The sequence below is a fragment of the Sinohyriopsis cumingii genome, chromosome 7 (assembly GCF_028554795.1).
Source record: "Sinohyriopsis cumingii isolate HCF-2022 chromosome 7, ASM2855479v2, whole genome shotgun sequence".
Taxonomy (NCBI): Eukaryota; Metazoa; Mollusca; class Bivalvia; order Unionida; family Unionidae; genus Sinohyriopsis; species Sinohyriopsis cumingii.
The window spans coordinates 64,303,238-64,310,534 of NC_142967.1; the positions used below are offsets into that span (position 1 = coordinate 64,303,238).

The 7,297-nt window shown below is 35.3% G+C and overlaps 1 long non-coding RNA gene across 1 annotated transcript; it reads right to left on the reverse strand.

The window, feature by feature from the left end:
* Nucleotides 1–4,162: 4,162 nt before the first annotated feature.
* On the reverse strand, nucleotides 4,163–5,164 carry LOC149795399 (uncharacterized). The gene is made up of 2 exons (XR_016422106.1): nucleotides 5,079–5,164; nucleotides 4,163–4,430 (listed from the first exon to the last, which is right to left on the reverse strand). It is a non-coding gene; the product is annotated as an uncharacterized LOC149795399 (long non-coding RNA).
* Between the last annotated feature and the right edge of the window lie 2,133 nt (nucleotides 5,165–7,297).

The window sequence follows — 7,297 nt, forward strand, 5'->3', positions numbered from 1 at the left end:
GATGAGAATGGTAGCAAACGTTCTATGTATGTTCATATGTCTGTCTGTCTTCTTGTATCTTTATCTATACATGATAATTGTTAATATTTGTCTAGCCACCAAAATTAAGAAACTGTAACCTCAGTGACTAGTAAAATTATACTTTGATCAACCAAATGTAAGCAATATTTTGGACAATGCATTTCTTCCACCAAAATTATTTTTGAATTTGAACCATGCATATGCTGGTCTAACCCATTGACTACTAAGATAGCAAAACAGAAAGAGGTTCAAATTACAGTGCATGTCATGCTTACCATTTCACAGAAACATGCATGATAAATTAAAAGTTTACATTTCAGAAAAGTGATTCGTTTCTGTTTTGGGCCAATATAGAAGGAAATCAAGAAGCATAAAAAAGCCACAATCTTTAGTGCTGAAATTGTATTTAATTCAAAACATATAAATCATAAAAGAGTATAAGGCAGAAAAAACTCTCATCAATATTATTTTTAATAATTGCATATATAAGAAAACATATTGCATGTATGATTAATTGTATTAATGGTGTCATTTGTTAGATATATCACGATGGTATCGCCGCCAAGTCACATAGTCATTCCGGTAAATGTGTTTCCCAACATGACACATCCTCAGATCGAGCAATGGCAGGTAAATAAATGTATTTACTTTCAAGCTGACAGCTCGTGTAGCTTCCGTTTTAATATGCCTATCTTGGGTTCTCCACCAAACGTTTCCTTACGTTTCTTTGTTCTTTCATTATTAAATGGCTAATTGAAAAACAATCCACTTTCTAGTAAAGACAACGGGAAGAAAACAATTTATATTTATGTTGTTCCAGTTATATAAATCGTGTTTAGTAATATTTTTTTCTGAATTATCCGGGTTATCTGTTGGTCAGAAAATGGCATACTCTACAAGAGATCATTTTTTTTCCTCATTTATTTTGCAGTTTCATGATATATTTTTATATCTTTTGCTTAGTCAGCACACCTGGTACGTACAATTCCATGAAAGGTATCTGTGGAACTGCTGCTTTTGTCGTGGTCTAAAAGAAGATTATGTAATGAAATGTCTAAATTATCTTCTTTCCATGTAAACTAAACAAAGTCCATAGAACAGTAATAATTAAAGGCATCCATCATTCGTAATAAACTAAATTAGCACAGCATCATGGGTAAAATGGTTTGCCAGATTCGGAATGCCGCTTGTCCAAAGTGACTATAACATTTTTTTTGTCATAGTGATTTATATTAATTGGATGCGAAATCATGCGAATTATTTGTAATCCTAATATAATGTAATTTTGCAATAGTACATGCCGCTTTTTTTCATTTTGCAAATGAAAAAGTAATATTTTGCTAACAATATGTTCAGAGTAATGTTGTTTTTAGCTTCCATAAATCAATATCAATATTTGCTTCAAAATTTAGTTCATTGCCTTCGTTTTCCAAGGCGCAGTGCATTATATTCAAAGAATAAGGAAGTCAATTTATATACAGTAGTTCTCTATGTCTTGTCATTACCTTCATGATATCAAGACCGTTCTATTTCGTGTGAGAAGGTGCCAATATTTTAAAGGAAAATGTTTAAAAATAATGAAGACATCAATTTAAAAAAATTACATATTTGAAGTTAAATGCTAATTTAAATTTTCATATCAGCCTTGTGATGCACTGTTACCGATTCCTATCTTTTCTTTACTCAAAATTATCTTGTCATTAGTTAATTGTTTAAATGACTGTTTATCTGTATGAGATAATTAATTTAAAAATGTCTCATAAGGAATTATTTGTAGGTTAATCTGGTCAAGAAACAAATTATCAACGATAGTCTAATATGAATACCACTTTGTAAATGCTTTTCTTCTGCTTCGTTTTCTTCTTCTTCTTCTTCTTCTTCTTCTTCTTCTTCTTCTTCTTATTGTTATTATTATTATTATTGCTAGTAGTAGTAGTAGTAGTAGTATTAGTATTATTACTATTGAGATGATTTGAACAGCGAAACAACACTGAACACAAAACAAAATTGAGCTGCAAAATAAATATTAAATAAAAATATTAAAAAGGAATAAAGGAAATTTTTAGCAGAGTTAACCAAAGCAAAGAGGACCTCAAAATCCAAAATGAATAAGAATGAAAGTGTTATTAGATTGATGAAATTATTCACAATTTACATTTTGTAATATTGAGTGATAACATGAAAACAATACAAGCGGTTATAGTCACTGAAGGTTTACAAGCTGAAGTTGATCAATCCAAAATAGACACAAAATAATATGCTAGTAGAGAGCAGGCGAGAATATCGCCTTCGTGCAATGTAGTATAGACAAAAATAGCCGTCGTATAAGATAGTATTGAGAAAATATACACAAGGGTTAAACGAATAAGCAAGATTTTCTATGATCAGGAGAAATAATTTACAATAAAAAATGGATATGCATTACAAACTTAAGTAGATACACAGCTCGCAATACTAGAACCAATACGACTTAGATCGAAATAATCACATATACAGAGACGTTTAACACTGAATTGAATATGGAGTTGGGTGTACATTATGTTGCATTGTTCGACACAGTTCAATCTCTGAAATCGATAGTAATGGAAGAGAGTGTTATCAGAGAACTAAACTTATATCAGGATTTCTATTGCTTTGCGACTTTTTATCTTATCAAGTAACGTCCAGATTTGCATTGGTTTAAATGCAGATCTTAGGAAAACACTTACAAATTATTACTCGGAACAAAGTGTACCATACCGATAATTATATGTAGGTATTTGAAGCTCACTAAACTTAAATCTATCCCAATAAATGACTTGATATTTGTGGTTTGAATTATGCGCAATGACGTCAATGAATTTCTCAGAATGAAACAAAATGCTAGTTGCTATTGATATTCGTGATGAACTTCAAAAGCAAATTAGAGATCATCATTGCAGCGTACGTAACAGAAAATGCCCCTTTACAATTAAATAATGCCACGGAACGTTTAAGAAACCGACTATTTACAGTAAGAAATTCATATTAACGACAAGTTCAAATGGCTAATACTCACCAGTTTAGAGCGTCAAATAGTGAACTTTAAAGACTCGAAAGACACTTAAGAATCAGGACAAGATCAAAACTTTTGCGCGAACAAATTGGATCCACGCAGCTTGTACGGTCACAAATTTACGATATTGTCAGTCGACCATTATAAAAAAATCTATCGGGTTGTGTACTAGAAACGAATGCGGCTTCCAGATCTCATTACTCTACCATAAAGACACGCTGAGCTCTAGTATTAGAAGGGAAATGTTCCAAGACCAACACTTCATTGTGAATATGAAAAGGTACCAGAGAAAGATGTTAGATAATTTAACACAGCATGAGCGCGATTAGCACATTATAGACTAAAACTCAATGATGAACTCGAGTGTGATGCCGTGCCTTGTACTCAGAGTGATGCCGTACTCTGCAATATAGGCGATGCAGCGTGACATTGCTAATGCAATGATGCTAGCACAAACGATGACATGTGTGAGCTTTACCGCTCTGTTATGGAAGCAGTGGAGCACAAACTTTCTGCTTTACTAGCAAGTGATGTCATCTGCATACCTATCTATGGATCTGATCAAAACCCACGCAAAGTTCGATGCCACTAGTTCGTCGAGATGTACAAATCAAAGAAGAATACACATTTTCTGTGGTGACTGTAAAGTCTACTAGAGTTATTAAAATATTCATCTAATCATCTTTATGGAATGCCCTGTATTGAAACATTAGCCAAGGTATTTGTTTCCACTCGGAACGAGGAGATTAAGTAAATTGCATCGGTTTTGTTATCTTTCTTCAGTATTTTATTTGACCAAGGGACTGATATACAAATGAAGGTATTCTTTGCTTTGCTGTCTCTCGTTTTGCTTTTGTTTTGTAAAGAGCTGCTTGAAGATGAGATGTCTGTTGAATTGCACAAAACGGTATTACAGACATCTTTCTTTTTCTACTGCATTTGACAGGTGAGATATTTAGATACTAGAGTTTTAAGCGTATGCATTTGTATGTCACAGTTTTACAAGACGTGTACTAATTTAAAGTGAAATAACTTAAAATTTAAAAAGCTTTTTTGATATGAACTTAGAATCCTTACACGGGGAAACTAACGAGTTGAGTGAGCAAGTAAAGATATTTCTTTTTATTGTCAAGTATGCATGGTAGATACAATCATTTTCTCTAGCAATGCCAGTTAAACTTGTAATATGAATCCTTATTATTGATGTGAGATAGATAATTAATCGACTATTCAGTTCAAGTGACTGCAGATTCATGGTCTATCAGTAACGTTGTTCCTCCCTTTTACTGCCACCACATGAGTTCCCACCATCCAGGGCAGTTGCATTTAGCGTCCTTAATATAGTATTCGCCATTGCAGAACTGCATATTACAGTCTGGAATAATATATATTAAAATTAATCAATAGATCATTTTATACTGTCTCCACAAGTATGTATGTATGTATGTATGTATGTATGTATCTGCATGCATGCATGTATGTATGTATGTATGTATGTATGTATGTATGCATGCATCTGCATGCATGCATACATGCATGCATGTATGTATGTATGTATGTATGTATGTATGTATGTATGTATGTATGTATTAGTGACAGTGGTGTATGCGTTGGACTTCTGAAAAGAAGAGTGCAGGTTCTATTGTCTCATATAATGAATTTTACAAACATTTTTAAGAAGTTGGTTTTTCTTTCACAAGTACCCAACCCGCTATTTTGATACAATTTGTTTATCTAACCAGCTTACCCCAACCCATCTCTCTCACACAGAAACACACACGCGGGCGTAAACACACACACACAGAGACATATATATATATATATATATATATATATATATATATATATATACCCACAACCACACAAATGCAACATGCTCTTAAAAGTTGGCATCATCTAAAACCAGGAATCGTAAGTAAAATTCTATTTGAAACATATTAAAAAAATCTTCTCTCTCGTTGTCGTTTTTCTCTACGAGGAGCGATTCTACTCATGTTATCGGGAGAGAAGAGGGGATTCTCACCACAGAATCCATTGTTACAGTTATCTGGACAGTCGGCACATTTTGATCCTTCTTTCCATGGATACTGTACGTCCCAGGTGTACTGACTAAGGAAAAAATAAAAAGGATTTATGAAACTGCAAAATAAATGAAATAAAGATTGATCTTCATAAGTTACGGACAGTCCACCATTAAGAGCTAACGCAAGTCGGGGCACTAAGAAACATCTCGCTTACTTGGACGATTAGCAACTTAGTTGCTTTAGTACAGCCAAAGTTATTTACATCTTTCAAGTTATACTTAATAACATTTAAAGTCCTACTAATTACAGAATTGTCACTACCACACCAGTACAAAGCTTATTTTTCTGTCAACATGCCACTAAATTTCTTTCTATCCATTTATTTATCTTTTTGACTATGTCTTTCTATTTATATACCTTCTCTATTGTCGGCCTTCCGGAACTCTTTGCAAATTTCTTCGTGACAAAGTCCAAACCATTAGAGATAAGCTTGACAACACATTTTCAATTGACTCGTCGTCACCATACAGTTGGGATACAGAATTTAAGCTGCAAGCATTAGCAGCATTTGAACCTATCTCTATGGATTTAGTAGTACAATCGTGATGAAGAGTGCACCAAAGTCATGTGAACTTTGATCCAATTCCAACATCACTGCTGCTTGAGTACTTTGATCCAGTATTGCCTTCACTAACTGATGTTATAAATACCTCTCTCTCATCCGGGGAACTCATTTTTCAAAACCTCCATTGTAAAGCCTCTGCTGAAGAAAATAAAACTCGACCATAACGATTTAAAGAACTACCGCCCAGTTTCGAATATCCGATTCATATCACAAATCTTAGAAAAGGTTGTTTTATCCCAACTTGTATGTCATCTGAATTCAAACAGTCTTTATAGCAATGTACAATCTGCATATCGCCCTTGCCACAGTATTGAAACTGCGCTTCTAAAAGTGGTTAATGACATTCCCTTTGCTTTGGATAGCGGAAAGATTACAGTCCTCACCCTCCTTGATTTGTCTGCAGCATTGGATACAATAGACCATGATATGTTACTTCACCGTCTCCAGCATGTATTTGGCATTCATGATACAGCCTTACGGTGGGTCAAGTCCTTCTTGGTCAACAGGACATAAATTGTGTCTACAAATGGAATACACTTCAGCCCAGTTAAATAATGTTGTGATGTCCACAGGTGTCTGGTGTTGCACCTGTTCTCTTCATTCTATACACTCAGCCGCTCTCACGTGTCATACGTAGATCATCATCCAATGTCTCACCAACTGTACGCTGACGACACCCAAATATACAAATCTAGCCACCCAACTGAAGCTGATGCTAGCATCAAAGATGTAGAGAGGTGCATTTCTGATGTGAACTCATGGATGACATGTTGTTGTTGTTGTTGCTGTTGTAGGGTTTAACGCCATTTTCAGCACACGATAGGCTATACATGGCGGCCAGTAATACTGGTAGAGGAAGAACCTGGGAAAACCCGGAAAGAACCACCGACCCACGAGAAGCTACTGGCAAGCTTTCTCACATACCCACATTGGACTTGAACCCACGCAGACAGAGGTGAGATGGCAGTGAACCGTAACGGAGAGCGCTTTAGACCACTCGGCCACTCGGGGCCCCTGGATGACATGCAACAAGCTATATATGAATGATGATAAAACTGAGGCCATTCTGATCACAGCACAAAGACTTTCTCAGTCACATCCTTTACATTCAAACAATAAATATCAGTAATACCAACATTAAATTCACATAGTCAGTACGAAATCTAGATGTCACTCTGGACGGTACTCTCACGTTGCATCAACATGTCATAGACATATGCAAGGCTGCATATCTTGAGCTGATGCATCAGTTCCATTAGCAAATATCTTTCAGTTGATGCCACTAAAACACTTGTATGTTCATTGGTACTTTCAAGACTGGACTATTGTAACTCAGTTATGTCTGGTTCATCTCAATATCTACTTCAGAAACTTCATAAAGTTCAAAACACAGCTGTTCAAACCATGCTTAGAGTACCACCGATCAGAGCACACCTCCCCGCTGTTCTGTACCCCACACTTGCTATCCATTCGATCCAGAATCAAACACAAAATTTGTTCTCTGTGCAACGCTTCACTGTCGGACTCCAGTCCAACATACCTGTCCGACCTCACCCATGTGTACACACCAGCAAGATACTTACGCTCCTCTTC